This window comes from Falco biarmicus, chromosome 14 (assembly GCF_023638135.1).
Source record: "Falco biarmicus isolate bFalBia1 chromosome 14, bFalBia1.pri, whole genome shotgun sequence".
Taxonomy (NCBI): domain Eukaryota; kingdom Metazoa; phylum Chordata; class Aves; order Falconiformes; family Falconidae; genus Falco; species Falco biarmicus.
The window spans coordinates 5793000-5813282 of NC_079301.1; the positions used below are offsets into that span (position 1 = coordinate 5793000).

The window sequence follows — 20283 nt, forward strand, 5'->3', positions numbered from 1 at the left end:
GTACTTCACTAGATCTTGGAAAAAAAAAATGTTATTAGTTTTTGGCTTGGTGAGACTACAATTTTTAATCAATTCTGGGTCAATCTTTTTATAGTTTGCTTAGAACAAACAACAGATGTTGTTTTGAGTCAAATGAAACTTTGTTTTTAGCTATATATTTTAACCTTAAAATCTGCTGTTTAGTTTTAGGCAGCTTTCTAGATGAAATGTTATTTCAAAATTAAAAAGAAAAAGTGCCTGTTTGTATGTTTCTTCTCAAATTTTAAAATGTCTTTCTGGAATTTTAGTTGATTTTTTTTTGGTATGGATAATGCAATGGTCTTGCCAAATACAAAAGCTACTCACAACTTTGTGCCAGTCTATATGGATCTGCAGACCCAAGTCACCCCGCACATTTCATCCAACTGCAGATGCCTCTCTGTTTCATCACCCACAGAAGGTGAATGTTATGCACTGCTAATGAATGAAGCATGTCAAACAGCTATCTTTTACATTCTCAAAAAGATGAGGCTGCAGTAATAAGCATTTCTGAAACCTCAAGAGACTTAGAAATAACCAAAAGGTTTATATTTTCCATATTCAGATGAATCATTTAGGATTCAGCCATGCTCACTTCAGTTTAAGTAAGTGGGGGTCACCAAGGAATAGGGAGAGGAAAAAAGAAGAATTTCTGGAAGAAATATTTTTCAAAGGAAAGGAGAGATTTCAGTTGTCATTTTTTTATTTCCTATGATTTTACAGCCTGCTCTTTGATTTTCTGTGCAAGAAACAGTCTGCCTGTCTTATCTGTAAAAGAAGATAAGGGCACATCACATCATAGTATTTTGAACCAACTCTTAGCCTTAGACTCTGCTCTAAGGTCTCATTATTCCCAGAGGATATAGATAGAAATGTCTGTCTCGGGGGTACAATTTTTTTTCCTTCAAATTATATGACAAGTCTTTAAGAGAAGTTATTTGTCCATTATGCTACAATATGTCTAGAAATGGTATCCATCATGACTGAGGAAAAATCATTCATTTTCAGACCTGTCAGTCTGAGCAGACAAAATAGGTAGGCATCTCAGCATGGAAAAATAGAGGCAGCTCATCCTCCATTAAAGTTTAGCACCGTCAAGGGACCTCTGACATCCCATAAGTTAGTTCTTCCTTCCTAGCAGTTACTTTAACTTTTTTAACAGGAAGTTCAAGCTTAGTTGGAGTACAGCTATTTTAACTCTGATAGTAGGAGAAAGCAGAAAAAGTAGAAAAGTTTGAGCGCATACTCAACCTAGACCTCTGCTGTGCATGAAAACGAGCTGATAGAATTACACGCTCACGGTTTAGCCCTTGTTTGTGAAAACCCAGTGAAAATGAACCAGGAAATGGTTAGTACAAAAATTCAGAATACAGGCTAATGAAAGAGTACTGGGCAGGTGCAGCAAAATCATCATGTGTTGGAATGTATAGAGACATGTCATATAATGTGATGACAGTGTTAACTGCTTCCTGGACAGAAGCCTTGCATCATACTCCAGCAGCTCACAGAAACACCACCACTATAAAGAAGCAAGCTATGACAGTAAAAGCTACATTAATTTCATACTATAGATTTTTACAAGCATCCTTTGATCAGATTACTTAACAATTTTTTTTTTTTATAATATTTTAAAATAAAATATGAGAAGATTGTCCTGTTTTTAATGAGAAAGCTAGTTGCACAGGTTAGAAATAGAACTTATGTTCACATCAGTTAATGGGTAACCCTTTGTCCCATCCACCCCCAAACATGCCTAGATTCATGCAGAAAAAGAGAAACTTAATCTTGGGGTATTAGACATCTTTGCCTCCTAAGATGTTTGTTTCTATAGGTGACTCAAACCATGCTGAGCACAGGTTCTGAGCATTAAAATTCAATGGCACCCCCCCCGCCCTTCATGCCACTTGGAAATCTCTGCCAAAAGACTCCAAATGAAAGGGCAATATGCCAAAGGAGTGAATGCTGCATATGCTACATAATTTTATCTCATAGTCAAATTCCTCTCATAATCGTGGTGGGTTTAAGCATTCTTTTGCCGATCATTCCATATATAACAACAAGATAGGAAAGTCCTATCAAGTCCTTAGTCCTAACCCTTCATATCTTGGACTGTCTCTTTACTATAATTTCTCACCCAGCACCACAAGACCACAGTTCTGGCAGGTGAATTCCCTATTAATGACAGTTCAGTTCCACAGCATGGATATCTTGTAATAAAACCCCAAATAGGTAAAAGTATCATCCAGACCTGAGGGTTAGGTCTTCCAGCTTATAGCAGCAGACACATAATGCTTCACACTTCCTTTATTACAGGGACAAAATAATTCTGCCCAAAAGGTGGACTGCAATTCATAAATACCATTTCTTTAATTTAACCTATGCTTACAGTACTGGAGACTAAAAAAACCTCCACAAAACCAACAAGAAAAGGTTTGAATTAAAGCATCATTATCACACAAACACATGCACATCAAAACAAATTGCATATGTAATTGTATTTTGATTGTGTTCTTATTATCTATTATAAATCTTATGTCTGAGTACAGATATTGTACAATTACTTCCTACATTTGGCATAATTGTTTTGATCTTAAATTGTATTCATTCTAAGAGAAAAATACAGTAGATAATAGTATATAACAAAGGAAACATTTATGAGTAATGATGCTGCTCAACTAACCCATTTTCATTTTCCTATTTAATAATTACAGAACTACCATAATGGTTATGTTATGTGTGTGGCCAAAATTATGTGGTAGTTGTTAACGTAATGACATGGTCACTCTGCAATTCCTGAAAAGTGAATCAGATAGTCTAAATAAAAAATGTTCTGTATCACCTGTCTGTAGTAAATAGTTAGGTTCATAATATTTCAATTAGAAAAAAATACATTATTAGACTTTTATATCAGAGTAGGTGGCATCCAGCTGACTGAATTTTAGCCACCAGAAGGTAAAGAGTATAGTCTAATTCTAAAATTTATTTGCACCATCAACTACCAACAGATAATTAATTCCTTCTTAAAATAGGTGGGCTGAATTGTCTGCTGAAGAACACATTCACTGACTACAGATCCAGACAAGCTTTGTAGATTGGCACCTATCTGAAACACAGGCATTAGCAAAATGTTCTGAGAGAGGCTTTTAGACTTCTGAAGTCAACCACCCATACATCATATATTCTTCTGTATCATTTGACTTGCTGCTAACAAACAGCAATTTCAATTACTCAAAAATTCTGGATTCTCAGAAAACCCTCCAAAACACACTGAAAGAATATTAACAACAAACAAACAAACAAACAAAAAGCCTTGCAGACCATTGGTAGCCAATACCTCCCCAGTGGCAGGAAATTTGTTGAGAGAGATACACAGATGATCCAGCTGGTGAGCTCTACCACACACTGAAGAAGACAGAAGTAATCCCAAAATTGGAAAATCACCCTTGTGTTGCAGAGCTTAAGGAGCTTTATGTATTTATCTTACCAAAGAGAAGGCAGAAGAAAGGCTTGCTCTACCCTGAGCAGGAGGGACAAGTGTATCAGCCAAGCCAAGAAGCAATTCTAATACCTCCCTGCCCACCGCCCCCCCCCCCCCCCCCCCCCCCCCCCCCATTTATCATCCTGTGTTCATTTGGACAAAACCCCTGATGTTTCAGAAAGGAGAAAAGTATCTAGAAAGTCATGCTAAAGTAATATTCCTAGGGAAGGGGGAACAAATATTAATTTCTGGTTGGTCAGATGACTAAATGAGGTTCTGAAGCATGAGACTAATAAATGCTACGGGTTTGTAAGACCAAGTGTTATGAGAATATTTTGACCAAAAAAATTTGTGTTGCCAAATGCCCCAGGAAGACTCAGTAGACCACCTGAAAGATTTAGGATGATTCATCAGTACACACAGGCTGATGATTTCTTCTGAAAAGCTGAATTAAATCATACACATGTTAGAAAACTGTTCCAACTCACATCAAAGTTTCTGAATGAGAAGAAGTTGCACTTTTGCATCTTCTGTCAGACTGCCAGGAAATTGTATCCTAATTAGGCAATTAATTTCTCTAACCTCAGTTAACAGTCTTTGGATAGACAGTTCTTCCTGCTTCACACTATTCAAATGCACCCATGAACAAGCACTTTTAAAAAGAGAGTGTCTTCTCTCAACTTCCTTTTGGATAAGGCTATTCTTTGTGACATAAGGCTTGACATTCCAAATTCTGGATATATTTTGTGAATTTCCTTTATTCCTACTCGATTATTTTAATACTCCTTTTGAACTGTGATGATTTTATCACAGCCAGGGAAAAAAGCACATTCTTTTAATAACATAATTTTTTTACATATATTTTTTAAGATTGTTCATTTTCGGGGTGTATTTCTTGAGTTAACTCTGAAATTAATTTCAATAGTATATCTACTCATAATGACCATTAAAATCCTTTTTGACTTACTGTATTTCTACACAAGAGCTCCAACTATGTAAGCACAGTGTGTGGTACTCCTTTTGAAATGCATACCATTATGCATATCAGTATTCTATTGTGACCACTTAATTAAGTGCTCCAGGTCATTCTTAAGACCAGATGTACTGGAAGAAAGAAGGAAGAGATTAATGGAGTTGTAACTTCTGCCCTGAGGGAGGATGGGTTGATGCAGTGAATACGTTCCACTTGCATGGCTGCTATTGAGCAATTTCTTCAATCAGGTCATCAACTGAATCCATACCTTGCTCTGCATTAGTATCACACCCTTCTCATCATTTCTTACCACAGAAATGTTGTATCATTTGCAAACTTCACATATATGACTCCACATAGTCTCTATATGTCTCCAGGAAACATTAATTGCTCAGTAACAACTCAATACTTTCTTTCCTTCCCAGTAGGAACATAAATTTGTCTTCTATGGGGGAAACACTTTTAAACCTAATCTGCAAAATACCTGTCATTCCACGTAATGAGAGCTTTCTCAAAGAAGCTGGAGATATCCAGGTATTATGATACTGACTGTCTGTTTTGACCAGGTCTGCAAGCCTAATAGAACAGACAACTACAGAAAGGAAAGTCTGAAAAAACAAATCCCACAAAACCAGAAAAGTAATGCAAGAATCAGCATTGCAAAAATTAGTGGTCTTTAAAGTCCCAGCTCAATTGTTCCTTTATTTTACTTAGAATCAATATCAATCTAGTTGATATATAATTCCCAAGTCATGATTTTCACGTTATCCAGTACTGGGGCAATTTTATAACCTCAATTTTTCATGCATCCCTTGTTTTCTTGTTAATGTTGATATTAATTGTGTTTCAGGACAAGTTTTTTTCTATAACTGCAGGATTTATGGCACCTAGGCTAGATGGTTATACATGGTATACCTTTAGTAAATGTTTCTTCTTAGCCTCCCCAGTTAGAGCTGACAACCTTTCTATTTCACAAGGGCTGGAAAACAGTTCCTGTTATTCCTTACACAGTGTTTTCAATGCTATTTTTAACCCAAACACCACTTATTTTGAAAAACCTTTTATTTTACTTACTCTATTCACTATTGATATTCCTGTTCTATTTTTTCTCCCCCTTAGCAACTGCATGAACTTTTAAAATAGTAACTTGTATTTACTACCTTTTGCCTCTTTTTATATCCCATATCATGTTTTATTGCTGTTCTCCTGTCTCTTTTTGACCTAGATGACTGCCTTCCACACTGTAGCTTTATTTAGAGAACAATGTAGGGAATAAAACTTCTATGGTAAATTTAATTCTTTTGAATCTCTGTGGTTTACAATATAGTTAGTATTATATAAATTTTTATCTATTGGAGCAAGCATTCCTACTGCTTTCATAAAATCAGGATCACTGATACTTTTGTTGATTAAGATAATGCAGCATTCAGTGGCCTGGCCAGCACACAATCAATACAATTTTGCTCATAATACCCAGTTTGGTGCCTAACCAGACTCAGGCTCTTACATATGAGTGAAATAGTAAGATACTACATATAGCTTCATAGCTGCAGGACTTGCTTTGCAGTATCTGTGGATTTGCTTAATCCTGCTGTAGCTGCTTTTTTAAGTATGGGTCTGCAAAAAATATATGACTTCAGTTTAAAATTTAACTCTTAAAAAATGGTTGACTTAATAAAGTAACAAGTTAAACATATTGGAAAGTGATTTTTATGCAAAAAATAAATGTATCCCATTTAAGTGACAAATCAGTATGCTGCAAAAATACATCAGACTAAAGATATAAATACTAGGGGGGTGCGGTGGGGGGGAAAGGATATTTTGCCAGTGGTGAACCAGTCTCTTGAAAAATCACTAGGACAGAATCTGTCCATTAATCTGCTTTCTGTTCCCATCTGTGCAAGATATAGCTATGTATGAGGAAGGAAAGGCTTCAAGAACATTTCAGTACTCCGAGTTCCTGAACTCCCTTTCCTCCTCCTTTTTCAGCTGCAGTTTCTAGCAAAGGTTTGTCTTCGCAGCATGTGCTGCTTCCTTGTCCATGTTCACCTGTTTTTAAGTGGTGCTAGAGAGAATAAATGGATAGTAGAACAGTAGCTTAGGGCAGAACTGGAGCGAGCAGGCTCGAGATCCTTGAGGGAAGAGAAACTTCACAATTGTTAAATTGTTTTTCTCTGTACAACAGACGAGATAAGGCTTGGTTTTATCTGAATGCTCTCTGGACCAATTGTTTTTCCTCTCCTTGTCCTTACAATACCTTTACACAGCAGCTTTGAAGTCAGGTACTTAAAGTCTTAGCAACTTTCTGCCATTTAAGACAGAAATGGCTTTGGGGAAGCCGCAAAATATTATTTAAGGACAGAATTTATGCTCCATTGTTTTGCCTTGTAATTACTGTGAGCTTTATGGTGCATTGACTTTCCAATGAATCCAATGTTCAATCACATACAGTTACAGGTAACTTACTAACCAGTTTTACATCTTCTGCGTGGTACTGACAAACTCCTCCATTGAACTGGAAAAAAAAACAAAAACCCAAATATATATAAATAGGCTTGAATTTCTTTAATGCAAGCATCATGGTTTCTTTCATATTTCACTGCAAAGCTTTGTACCAGATATTAAGACATCCTTATCCATGCTCAGCTGAAATCATCACCCTCAAAATAAAGGAAGATACTTTGTGTACGACAACATTAAGTTTGCACACATCTCTCTGCTCCTTTACTCGGTTTAAAAGAGATTATTTTCACAAGCCCTACAGTTTGTTTTTCTTGGGAAGACAGTAGAAAAGATGCAGTAAGGAAGTCCTCATTATATGGAAACTTTACCTAGGGATTCCCATACTGTAAAAGTGCTTTGAAATCCAGTTCTTTAGAAATCAGTATGTCAGTGATTTCTAATTCTTGTTTGGATTTGACGACAATACCTTTTCTGTCCTTTCAACACTTAATGTTGTGTAAGCTTTATTAAAGTCACTTTTGGAAGTATTTGAATTTGAACACAAAGTCTCTTAATAATAATTACCTGATACAACATATGAATACGGAATATTAATATGATGCTACTTGATACTCTCCTTGCCTTGTAACTTTAGAAGCTGTTTAAGTCTTGAAATAAATTAACCGTACAGTAATGCTTAGGTAACAGCTTCTTATATACAAGAAAGCAAAAAGAATCTGCTCCTGAAAGATTAGCTTGCTGAGAGTTAATTGTGCTCCAGAGACTGCTGTGCAACATAGCAATATCCAAATTCATTTTAACCCTACTACTTATGGGTAAAACTATGTATAGCAGGCTTAAACTCAGATAAAGCTTTTCTGCTCTGAGAAATAAAAAACGTTATAACCTTGATCTAACATTTCTTTTTCTTTTTCTTTTTTTTTTTTTTTTACATATTTACACATCTCAGAAATATTCTGAATAACATTATTTTTAACCTTCATGCTTAAAAAGTTATCTACAGAGTTCTACTAAATTTTTATTTGATTAAGTACGTGTTACTGTGAACTGGAAAGATGTCCATTCTGAGCTCAGAGTGGGTGGCCAAGAAATGTTACAATTTACCAAATTCAGTAATTTGTTCCATGCTTGAGAGCACAAAAATTGCACAAGCTTTTCAACAGACAGAAACTGTAATTGTTTTCTGATGGAAGAAGACAAGCAAGGTTTAGAAAGCATAAGGTATAATGTTATCAATAGAAACAAAAAGTATATTTGGGTATAACAGATATATAAAATCAGCACTAGGATATTGTAAACTTACTTGAAACAAAGACATCAGTAATTATAAAGAAATCAACAATTACTACAGGAAACTTTTAGTTAAGATATTAGCTATCACTACCAAAGTTAGGACTTGATAACAGATGGATATGGTTAAACCTGGCCATAGCCACACTCCATTATTCATCTAAACATCTTGACATGGTATAGGATAAGATACTTTTCGGTTTGTGTTACAACACATTCAGGAAAAAAAACCAACTGAAACTTAATCAACGAAAACAAATCCAGGCAGAGGAATGAGAGGCAAAATGCATAGGGACATAGTTGGAATTCATTAATTCTTAATAACACTTGAAAGTATTTGCTGCCCAAATTTTCTCTTATAATCTCCATTTCACTAGAACTGATTTTTATATAGCTAATGAATACACATTCAGTATGGCCTCTGAGAAAAATTCCTCAGGTTAGAACAGAACTGTTAAAGAAACACAACAACCCTGGTCCCCAAACTAGCTAGCAGGAGCATGGAGGGAGTCTATCACTCCAGCTAGTTAGAGCCTACCTTAGAGGCTGCAGTCTTTGAAGGTGCTTTCTTACCAGAGGCCACAATGGGCTCTGAAACACATCAAAACTGGATGCAAAAAATGGTTTTGAGCCATCTTTTTGCTGCCAGCTGAAGGCCAGACTGGCTGAGATTGGTCACTGAGTATTTGTGGTTTTCTACTGAGTAAGCTCATTGCATACTCTCACAAGTCTACTTCTCCATTACTTGCTTGTCCAGTCAAATATGAAAGGCCTGAAAGCAGTCTTGTTTCTCCAGAGTTTTCATCAGAGCTGCTCTCTTTAAAGATTTTCAGAATGAGGCTGTAATGGATGGAGACTTGAGTAAAAACCAAAAGGCATTTAGAAGGAAATGGTCTATGGAAAGGGAGTGCCCAGGCCTGGGGTAATTCAGAGTAAGGTGGTTTTGACTGGTGTTGCAGTCAACAACAGCAAGGGAAGCAAAAGAGAGAAAACTCAGAAAGCACTAAAGTAAATCCTTAGGCAGCTGCTTTTTGTTGTTTTCCATTTTTCCTGAAGAACTGGGCTGGCAGAAAGCAGCCAGGGGGTCCTGTTAGGCTGAAAATTAAGAAATGAACCTCTGAACTTTACTGGGTGTTTTTGTCTCTACCCTTCCCAGTCCACTGATTCCAACTGCTCGAAACCTGGATCAGGCTTGCCTGAACCTTTTGTCAAGCTGAAATGTCTTTCACTCTATGCTCTGCACATGCTAACTTCCCTACTTCACTGTCTATCTCAAAACAGTTGATGGCTTACATTAAAAACATATGGGTCAAACAAAAGAGCTTGCAGGATTAAACTTCATTAAACTAGCTATTGAAATGAAGTCTTAAAAAAATAATAATATGTCATATGAAATTCAGGAACTGTGCATCTGAACAAATCTGTAACACTCAAGGCAACTTGCAAATCTATTTCAAACATTTACTTAAACAAGATGACAAATACATTTAACATAGCATACAAGTATATTTCTATTTATCATTGTCACATTTCTTTCTTGTGAATATTTAACCTCTGCACATTTGTAGCCTATTCAATTCGTATTTCCTAAAAGTGTGATGAAAATGAAATAACATTCAAATGTATTAATTATAAAAAACACAGCCTTCACTCACCAGGAAATTTTACTTTCCTACAGTCAACCCAGCTGCAGAATTATATTTTGTCAATTTTACTCATATCCATGAACTCTTTCAAGGTAAAATATGTTTTACAAAGAACTCATTATTTAGCAAGAAAATGTTTGTCCCATTCCAAATCTTCATGGAGCTATAGGAGATACATGGTCTTTCACTCACCTAACTAAAGTGCCTGAATTAGAAAGCTGGTCATACACTATATAACTAAAAGTAGAAGGAAGATGTTCTCTGGAGGAGTGCAATTCAAAGCACCTAAGTTAAATTCTTACCCTGAATTGCCCTCTGGAGAAATCTGTCCCTTTCATCCTGAATTTCACTGGAGGCTTAAGAGGATTAGTTTCTGGTTTAGGCAGCAGAAGCTCTTGAAGTTAGATGTTATGACTATCTCTTTATGTACCAAATACGCTGAACTAAACACATTGAACCACTTTCTCTTCGTTTACAAATGTGGACTTAATGAGCTGTAATAAATTTCCAGTATTCAAATTAAATTAAGTTACTATTACTTTTTTCATAAAATAACAGTCTATATTTGGATCAAAAAAAAAAAAAGAAAATAAAAAGAAAAAGTGGCATTTCTAGGCCTTTTAAATGGTTATCTTCATTGCTGAGGCTGGCAAGAGCGTAGAAAGCATGTTGACTATTGAAACACTTGCTACTTTTCCATACAAATTACGGGCAGCAACTACAGCAATCCTGATCAGATTTAACCAAACTTACTTGTTAAACAGAATAAAGGCATTTACCCTCTGGAAGGAATATGAAAATGAGCAAGCAAACCCTTGCATAAATAAAGACATACAGGAAGCAGATCACTACACTACTTAACTTGCTCTGGATGACAGAGCAAATAGTAAGCTGCACTCTGGCTGAGTGATTTTCTTCCAGAATAGTATCAACAACATGCAGTTCTGTTTTCCTCACTCACTGCCTGTCAGCCCCCTCTGAAATTTGCTGTATTTCAGGTGCTGTCTCTGGTATCCTTGACATAAGTCAATGATTTGTGTCCCATTCAATTTATCTCATGTGAAAACACTCATAGCTCCTTGCCATATGTCAGTGGATGATAATTGCATTGATCCACCTTGCAGCAGGCTCTGTAAGGGCACTGTTCTGATAACTGAGTAACCAGAGGCTATTGCTTGTTAAAATTAGTAAATTTGACTGTTTGAGTGGTTGGATTCCAATCGGGCTTGACAGTGATGCATAAAATAGGGAGCGCTAAATGTGCCAATAAGTGAATTATTTTTCAGATTATGTTGCTAGTAAAGATATTGATGAGTATGCTTTGTGAGCTGAATATAGTAGTTTGCTACATTCTATTTTCTTTTTAATGGGTGAATGTGAACAAGTTTAAGTTTTCATCTCTAGACTACTTAAAAGACAAGTATTGTTTTAAAGAGCACAGTAATTTAAGAACAATTTTCACTCTTCCACTTTAAAATTTAAAATGAGGAGACCTATCCTTACGACAATGGGAATTCAAAAGACAAATTTATGATAGGCTTTTGGAAATATAGCCAGATTAGCTTCATTTTGGGGCATAAGATTCTTACTAGCTGACCCTGCATCATGAGCCCAGTTCGATTTTTTTTACAAAATTCTTTTTTGAGATAGTTAAACCATTAACTTATCTGGCTAATGCATTTAGAAGTCTTTATTAAAAGGCCCAAAATATCCAGACATAAAAATGCCAGCAGGTGATTAAACTGTCAATGTTCAGTCCATGCATTTATCATATACATGTGTTTATACTGAAGACTCCTAATTTGAACAGTAACGACTTTTCATGATTCTTATCTCTCTTGCCTGAGAATATGTTCTGATATTACTCTTAAGCAGAGTAGCTCTAAGTCTGGGAGAAACTAGGTGTAGAATAAGAAATCAACAACTTCATTTTAAAGCTGTCTCTTAGCATCCATAGTTCCAAAGAACTTGTATAAAAGGTGCAGATGTTCAGCACCTGTTAAAGAATATTGCCAGGAGGATCATGTTTAGACTGTGACTTACAGCACGCCAAACATCCATTAGCATTTGTAGGACTTATGTAGGTTTCTAAGTCCCTTATGCTTAGTCCCTTAAGCTTTGGGCAAAACAGCGTTCTACACACTGAATGTTGTAAGAATCAAATATTGGCATCATTCTCATTGCTGTTTAGCCAAATGTTGCCAGTCCTTTTTGCTTTGCTGAGCATAGATACAAGGAAATAGCAACAATAGCTTTAATGGGGTGGTTTTGAAAGAAAAATGCTTTTTAAATTCAGTGGAATTTAATGTTTGAAAAGGAGGCTATCCATAAACACCTATGACTTGTAAACTACAATTGAAAGCCAAACCCATGAGACTATACCCACCCACTTGTAAATACATTTAGAAAGAAGCTACATTTAATATCTAATTTTTTACTCTAACAGAAAACACCCATAATTACTTTGCAGAGAGAAAAGAAAATAAAAACTTGTTTAAAATCACTTAAGTACATCTTAACTACTTTACTAAAAAGTTATTCTTTGATATATTTATTTCACTTTTTAGAGTTCAGTTAATGCAGCTGGGGGGGATGGATGTTCTTGTATATTGTTGTTCAATGATGAGTGTCCCATACACTGTCATTTTGCCTGCACTCAAGTAAGTTAGATTCCAGGACTGCAAGAATACCAGAAATATTAATTTCTTGAATTTGTCATTGGACAAATACTTTCAGTAAAAATTCTATGTGTGAAAGCAATAAAGAACAAGAGGGAATTTCTAAATCTTGAAAAACATGGTCATTAATTAAAACATTAAGAGTGGCTGGCTGTTATTCCTGTCTTTGGGGAAAAAAACCAACCAAACAAACCAACAGTAGGTGTATCAGCACATACTCATTGGCAGGAAATTAAATTTCTGAGAGAAGAAAATTAGGATGACCGTAACTCCTATGGCTTGTTAATTCATCAGCACAGCAGGATGAGCTTGAATAGCAACTAGCGAGCACATGTTGAATCAATGAAGCCTGTGTAAAGAGTTTCATTCAGTATTTGCTGACCTTTTGATGATATGTGAAAGTTTTGCCTAAAAATCAAAGACAAGTTTTCAGGTGGAGTCTGGTTTAACATTTCTTGAAATGAAGAAGAAATTCAGTTTTAAGTTCCTCCAATATAGAATCATAAATGACAAATCTTATGTAATTGGTTGTAGTGAATCAGATGCCTATTTTTGGCTACTATTACAATTAGTTGCCTGCAAAATTAATATTGAAAAATTAGCATGCATCTAATGAAAACGTGTGCCTACCAGGCACATATAGTTTACCCACAGATTTTAGTTTATAAGTGGAAAGTTTTAAAGCAGCTAGGATCTGTGTTTTAAAAATCTGAACTACCTATTGAAATTTCATCTCCTACTCATACAGAAGAGCAAAAATATTCCTACCACCCTCCTCCAAACTATGCCATTAGTCATGTTTTCCTGTGTACTTAGTTTTTTCAGTTTCTTTAAACAGCATGTTACAGAAAGGGTATCAGATGAAAAGATCTTTTTAAAAAGCTTGATTTTATCTACTACAATAAAAAGAAAGAGAATTTGTGATCCAAAATAATAACAACAGCAGAAAGACTAAAAAATGTGTGGGAAGAGGGAATAAAATAAAAAAAAATGTGGCTGGTTATGGATACCTGGTAGCTGGTTTAAGTAGGTCTACTGAAGTGCTGCTTTAACATGCAATTAGATATTCTGCTGATGCCTCACAGAAATTTTTCAAAAAGCTTTTGCTTATGGGCAATTCTGCTGGTAAAACACAAGATACTGATTTATTTGTTTCCTTGGTTCACTTTTGAAATAGTAGGCACACATGCTTTGTTGCAGGATTGATTATTGGGCTGAAATCAGTAATAATATAAATACATGAAGGTTGCATTAAAATTAAGGTACTTAAGCTTCATTTAGTTCGATACTTTGCTCCTCTCATAAAATCACAGTTGTTGTTGGGTAACAAGCAAGTCTCAGAAAATTATAATAAGGCTGTACTCAGGGTAACCTTTTGACTATTTGCCATGTCAGGTGGTTTCAACAATGTCATACATCAATATTATTAAATGCTTAGAATGTGTATTTGCATTCCAATTAACTCTCTTAAACCATACCGTTATTCAAGGGCTTGAATAATTATGCACATGCATCTAATGAATGCTTACTTTACTTGTGGAGTGACTGTCATAAAACGTTATCCTGTCCAAATGGTATCTAGAGAAATGCATCAATATAGAGTCGTCAGTTAATGACTTTGGAATGCAGCTCTTAAAACAGCCAGTATAGTCAGTTCCACAATGCAAAAGGCAGCTTTCTCTTGCACCAAGTAGGTGAGACAGCGAGATCCTTAATCTATCAGACAAAGAAGAGAAATAAGATCAAGAAATTCTTATGTTCCATCTATTCTGATTTTTCTTTGTATCTTAATCCGCATCATTTGACCTTGGTGCATTAATTTTCCCTCTGTAAGATGAGGGCTATTACCAGCCTATTCATCAGGCAGAATTTATCATCTCAGCTGCTCCCATAAAAAGTTTTAACTGCTTCAACTTCTATTATGAGAGAAAAGGGAAAAACTGGAATTTGGGATGCATAAGCTGACCAGCTGATAAGAATGCAGGTTGTGGCATGCAGTACTTTGCAGCTACTGTCCTACAAGAACCATTTCTGCTTCAAAATAGCAAATTGGTCCCAGGGGAGGAGCACACAGTCCATGAAGAGCAGCTTGACTACATTAGGTTGTCTTTCTACATAAAAATAGTTTCTGCTTTTAGACTCCTAAAAAAACCTGTGGTAGTTTCTGTTAAGCAGAAAAAAAATGTGATCTTTACACAGAAATTGTGGTAGCTATTATTGTATAGCATTTTTTACATATGGAACCTGGAAGATTCCAGCTTTACATTTTAAAATATACGTATAAAACAGGTCCCTCCAATGAAGGAAAGAGTTAGCCATGGGTAGTCCCCAGCAGTAGGACTCCTTCAGTACCAGTATCAAGGCTGGTTTAAAAGTTCTGACCAACCACTAAAAATGCAATCAATACCAGTCTTGAATTTTGAAGACCTCCTATGTACAGCATGTGACTAAACGTCTCCACTATTACTTCATAAGAAAGATCTGTGCATCAGTACACAGAACAGCTTCAAGGCACTATTATTATATTCATGTCCAGATATTTATAAAGGGAAGCACAATCCATAATGAAAAAAAGTTCACAAAAAGAAACAGTCCCAGAAGCTCAACAAACAGCAGCTAAACAAAATAACAATCTGTACAAGGCAATAAATTTAGAAAAAATTCTGACACTACCAGGCAAGCATGCTACCCAGCAAACCACCGCGAAACACCATAGGCTACAATGCCTTGAGGGCCTTGCACTGCTGTTGGACCTGCAGCGTATTCTCTGATGTTCTTGAATATCAATACAGAAAATATTTCCACCTTCTCTCTTCCCTGTCTAAAGATCTCTCCATTGCAAATACCATCTTCCTTTAGTCTTGGCATCCTCTCTAATGCTCTGTAGAGTGCCAGTTTTTAGTGGAGCTACACTGGGTGCAATGAGCAGTATATATGTATTCAGATCTTTCTCAATGCTGCATCTGAGATAGCATGCATACAGTTGTGGTACTTTCTGTGTTGCATTGTGCAAATACATTGTATATAACAAATGTGACAGGTATTGGCAGCACCTTCTCTCAGCATGCTGCTCTCATCTGTCACTGCTTCACTGAAAAAGGTGCCAGGTGGGTGAGAACAGTGGAAACTCATCACTTCACTGGACCAAGGAAACCAAGATGGTTTCTTAGCACTATGATTTGGGGTTTTTTTCTGAGAAGCACTTTTCTGAAAACACTTGAGTTTGGGCTGGTGTTCTGACAGCTGTATTTACTTTCTGTTTATTCACATTTCTTAGGTAATGAGAAAAAAAAGTGTTTTAAAAGTTTCCATTCCTAGTGAGGCACTGCTATTATAAGAATTTAGGCTGTACTAGTAATCTTTGTTTATGCTTTACTCAAAGAGTAATTTGAATTCCAAGTTACAGGAAGGTATAAAGTATCATGACACTCTGGTTCTATTATTTTCTGAGGATTGAGCTGAGATAATCTGGGGAGCTTGTATGTAATTTATGAGCTCCAGCTTTGATATGAAGTCCAGACTTAATAATTGTCTACAGCCTAATGTCTTTCCTGCACTGTTACTGTATGCTGCTTATACAAGTGACTGTAGGATGGACTGGAAGACAGCAGTCTCTCAACTTTTATTACAGTCAGCCAGAACACAATTGCTCTTACCAGGGAACAGAAATAAGCACAAAATCCTTAAGACTTCTCCTGTCTTCTGTTTTGCAACCCCACTCCCCTGCCCAGTTTGATACTCTAAATCTCCCATCCCTTTTGGAAGTGAACGATCCTTCTCAGCATACTTTGTTGACAGAAAGAGCTTCAGAATGGGAGAACACTGAATCCACTGTGCTTAAGTTCCCAAGGGCAAGATTTAAGAGTACATCCTTGGGATAAGGCAGCTCCCTATTTTCTATGTAGAAGTTGCTGCTCTGAGTTTGGTAATCTTTTCATGCGTTGAAGGAAGCTGTACTGGGTTTGGATTCTGCTCTGGAAACCAAGCAATAAAAATTGAGGAGGTACAAGTCTGGCAGTGACCCAGGATTCTTGCTGATCTCAGTAAGTTTCAAAAGTCTGGATGCATTATAAAGTTTTCCATCCAGACTTGAAGGACAACAAGGAAGAGAGCAGATAGCCAGTAATTATTGGGGTGCTGGGTATTTAATTTGGGGTTTTTTTTTTGGTTTAGATCAGCACATTTCTTATGTGATCTAAAGTAGTTACTTCAAAACTTTAGTCTATATACTTTTTTTTAGCCATCAGATATTGCTAAAGAAGTAAATTATAAAAAGGACAGGGAAAGGGTATATTTCACATTGGATAGGCTGTCAATGTTGGCACTAGTCGCTGAGTATTGGCAACTGATCTTTAAGGAGTGTGGTCCTAGAACCATCATCCAAAAAAACACGAGTTAGAATCTGCCAAGCCCTGTTTACTTTAAAAGCACAGACACCCCAGGAAGTCAGTCAGTCCAGTAAGGGAAACTTACCCAGCTGCCTGAGAAAATCATTGGACAACAATAGGTAAATGTGTTTTTATTCTTTGCGTTTATGCCTCTCTGAGCTTGCTTCCTCTCATCTAAGCATTCAATTCTTCATGAATGACAATCAAGTTATCACAAAAAAGTATTTCTTTAAAATCTTTTCTAAAGCTGTATCAGAAGCTTTTCAGTTACAGTTTGCTTCCGCTGAATCCAGATTACGTAGGGTAGTTTTTTAATGGAAAAACCCAACATTTTAAACTGGTACATTGATGATTTTACTTAAATTAGAACATAAGAAATTCTGGAATAATAAACAAAGAAAGCTAACCAGAAAAATTGTAAGAGAAGATAAACCAGATTGTCCTTTATCTTACTCCACTTCATTGAAGTCAAGGAAATCTGAGCAGTGTAATGAAATGATGAATCAGACCTAGTGCCTTTCTCCATTGCAAATTTAATGTTATGGAAAATGATATTAAAGAACAATATCCATACTGTAGGGCTTACCAGAAAATGACTCATGATAAACAGAGTGCATTTTTTGAAATGGCATTAAAAAATAAATTTAAGTTCTCTCTCACAGTCCTTCAATATTTCAGGGTATAATTTAAGAACACATCCTTCATTGTTTTCAATAATCCTTCCTTGGGAGTGGGAATTCAGAACTTTAATGGTAACTTTCACATTCATGCATAAAGTTATGAAGAAAAAGTAAAAATCAACATTTCTGAATACAAGGGTAACTTAGCATAAGGAAAGGCCTGTTTCTCTCTTTCAAATTGCCTTTGAGTAAAACAATTTAAGTGACATGAAGGATGTTATAGCTTTTAGAAACAAATTTAATTTACAGATTAACTGTGTCAGTCTTTGTTATAAACTTCCATTTACCACCATACTGAAAACATTTTTATTGGCTTAAACCTGTGCAAGTTCTTTCAGATCACTTACCAAATAAAAGAAATAAATTAAAGTTAGACTTACAAAGAATGTAACAGGGAGGATTGATTGTCAGACATCAGCTTGCCTTGGACAAGCCAAGAGGCAATGAGGAGAAATCCACTTTTCTCAAAAAAAGCACCCAAGCAACCCCCCTAAACCCTATTTGGCTGAAAGCTGCACAGTGAAGTTATTCTTCCTGAGTGTTTGAGGATGACATGTTCTGTTTTATGGTGAGATATATTCTTTTATGATACTCAGCTAAATGAAGTAATAACTTCTGCTTTCCCTTTCCCAGACTACCGTACCAAGTATCTTATTTTGTACTTGCAGCCCTGCGAATATGTATCTCCAAGATTTAGAGTTTAGTGCTTTTATTAAGCCTCTGTCATGATTTAAAAGGGAAAGACTTAGTCAAAACTATTTGAGATATGTCAATAGAAAAAATACACTGAAATCAATATGCATTAAATTAATGTTACCCAAACAGTAATAATAGTTTTCCTTCTACCATCACTAATGTCTGTTTCAGAAATATTTTAAGCTTGATTTTTTTTTTTCTTTTAGATGCCAAGTTTATTAATTTTGAAAATGAAATGCTCTTCAGTACCGTATAGTCACAGATCAATTCATTCAGGTAAAGTGCTGGAGCAGTGGGAATGAAAAATCAATCAGTGCAAAAAGTTGCAGAGGTCACTCCATCACTCCACTACCAAAAGCCACTGTCCCATGTAATGTGCTGAAGAAGCACCTGCAGCTGAAGAGCATTTGTCTTAAGGTCACATCCTTTCCTACAGCGGTAATGTGGGAAAACTCAACAACGACAGCACAAACTGCACAGAGGTGTGAGCTGATAGAAGCATCACCACAGGTTACCTCTTCTTCCCCCTGACCAGAACCCTAGGCAATCTCAGAAATAGAGTCTGAATGATGCATTCAGCCTTGGTATTGGGTCTGTTTCCCCATATAAACTACACAGATTAAAAAAAATATGAGTACAGAGCAAGAAAAGAAATTTCCATGATAACATATTGCAGACACTAAACTCATACTTGGAACCATTTCTCATTTTAGTTCCTAAAATCAAGAAGTATCTCTAGACTATACTCGTCTAACTACAATCATTATTGGTCCAAAATACATTGTTAGGAACATGTGAATTGAACATAAGAAGCTATCCCCAAGTGCCGTGACTTCAGTACTTTGCAGTTACTCTTGACTTTGATGTTTAAAGCATCATCCCGCTAACTGGAGACCCAGTGCTGACTGATCCAGAAAGCAATGCCACCTGCAGCTTAGCTCTCAGTTCTCTAGCACTAGCAGGTATTCGGCTGAACCAACAGAGCTCCTGTTTCTGCTTTTCTCAGTCTATACACAATTCCTCTTTTTATTTCTGTAAGCATTCCACATGTCTTTCTATAAAGAGAGAACACATCGCTCCTGGAGTCAGGTGTAAGGTAATAAAGCATAACTCACCCCTTTACAGTATTACACGGTTTCCTTTTGTGAATTCTCTCTCTCGCCAATACTGCACTGGTTCAGCGCCACAAAAAGAAAGATGTAAGGAGCAAGTGTTGTCACAGATGACATAGCAAGAGCCGGATGATTGCCTCAATTCTGTGGGGCAGGAATGTAACAGCAGCATTACTATCACACACTTTTAGAAAAAAAAAACAGTTTAGCTGGTATTAAACAGATGCCTAATTGGATAAAAAAAAATCTGAAATAACATTTTTTAACATTCAAAGCTTCATTTTAGTAGTTATAGAAAACCTGTAGTGTTGCTCTATGCATATCATCCTTAGGGGTCATTATCTGACTTGAATTACAGACCAAATTTTGTGTAATTGTAAAACTGTATAATGCAGTTTTGACAATCTGTTTTATGTCAGCACTATTAAATGACTTGAGGTGAAATGGAACAAACCATGGTAGTGTATTCCATTCATTAAGCAACATAAGAAATGCAATCAAAAAGGTTGGCTTCATTTTGCTCCCTGCTATAGGTTTACTATGTCTGCAGATCTACCCATTAATGCTTAAAAAGAAGCTGCTGTCACCTATGTTTTACTATTAAAATCTTCTGAAACCTCACTCCAAATGCTGCCATAGACAAGTCAAAGAATTTATGTTTTTGGGGTTTTTAAGGGACTTTTAAGGGACCACTGGGAAAAAAAAAATTCCAAGTGGTAAGAACTCCCTAGATAAAGTAAAGGTGCCACACAGCACTCAGATACTGAAATATACTGAATAACACAGCTAATAGATTGACTTATTTGATTGCAGATACTAATCAGGACACACATATCTTTGAATTCAGCCTCAATTGTTTGA

The 20283-nt window shown here is 36.1% G+C and overlaps 1 long non-coding RNA gene across 1 annotated transcript in view; it reads right to left on the minus strand.

Annotated features, from left to right (window-relative positions):
- The window catches only part of LOC130159030 (uncharacterized), a 141151-nt gene that overhangs the window by 47513 nt on the left and 73355 nt on the right, over positions 1–20283 (minus strand). Inside the window, exon 2 of the long non-coding RNA XR_008825591.1 lies at positions 6940–6984. This is a non-coding gene — a long non-coding RNA (uncharacterized LOC130159030). The remainder of the gene's footprint in view (positions 1–6939; positions 6985–20283) is intronic.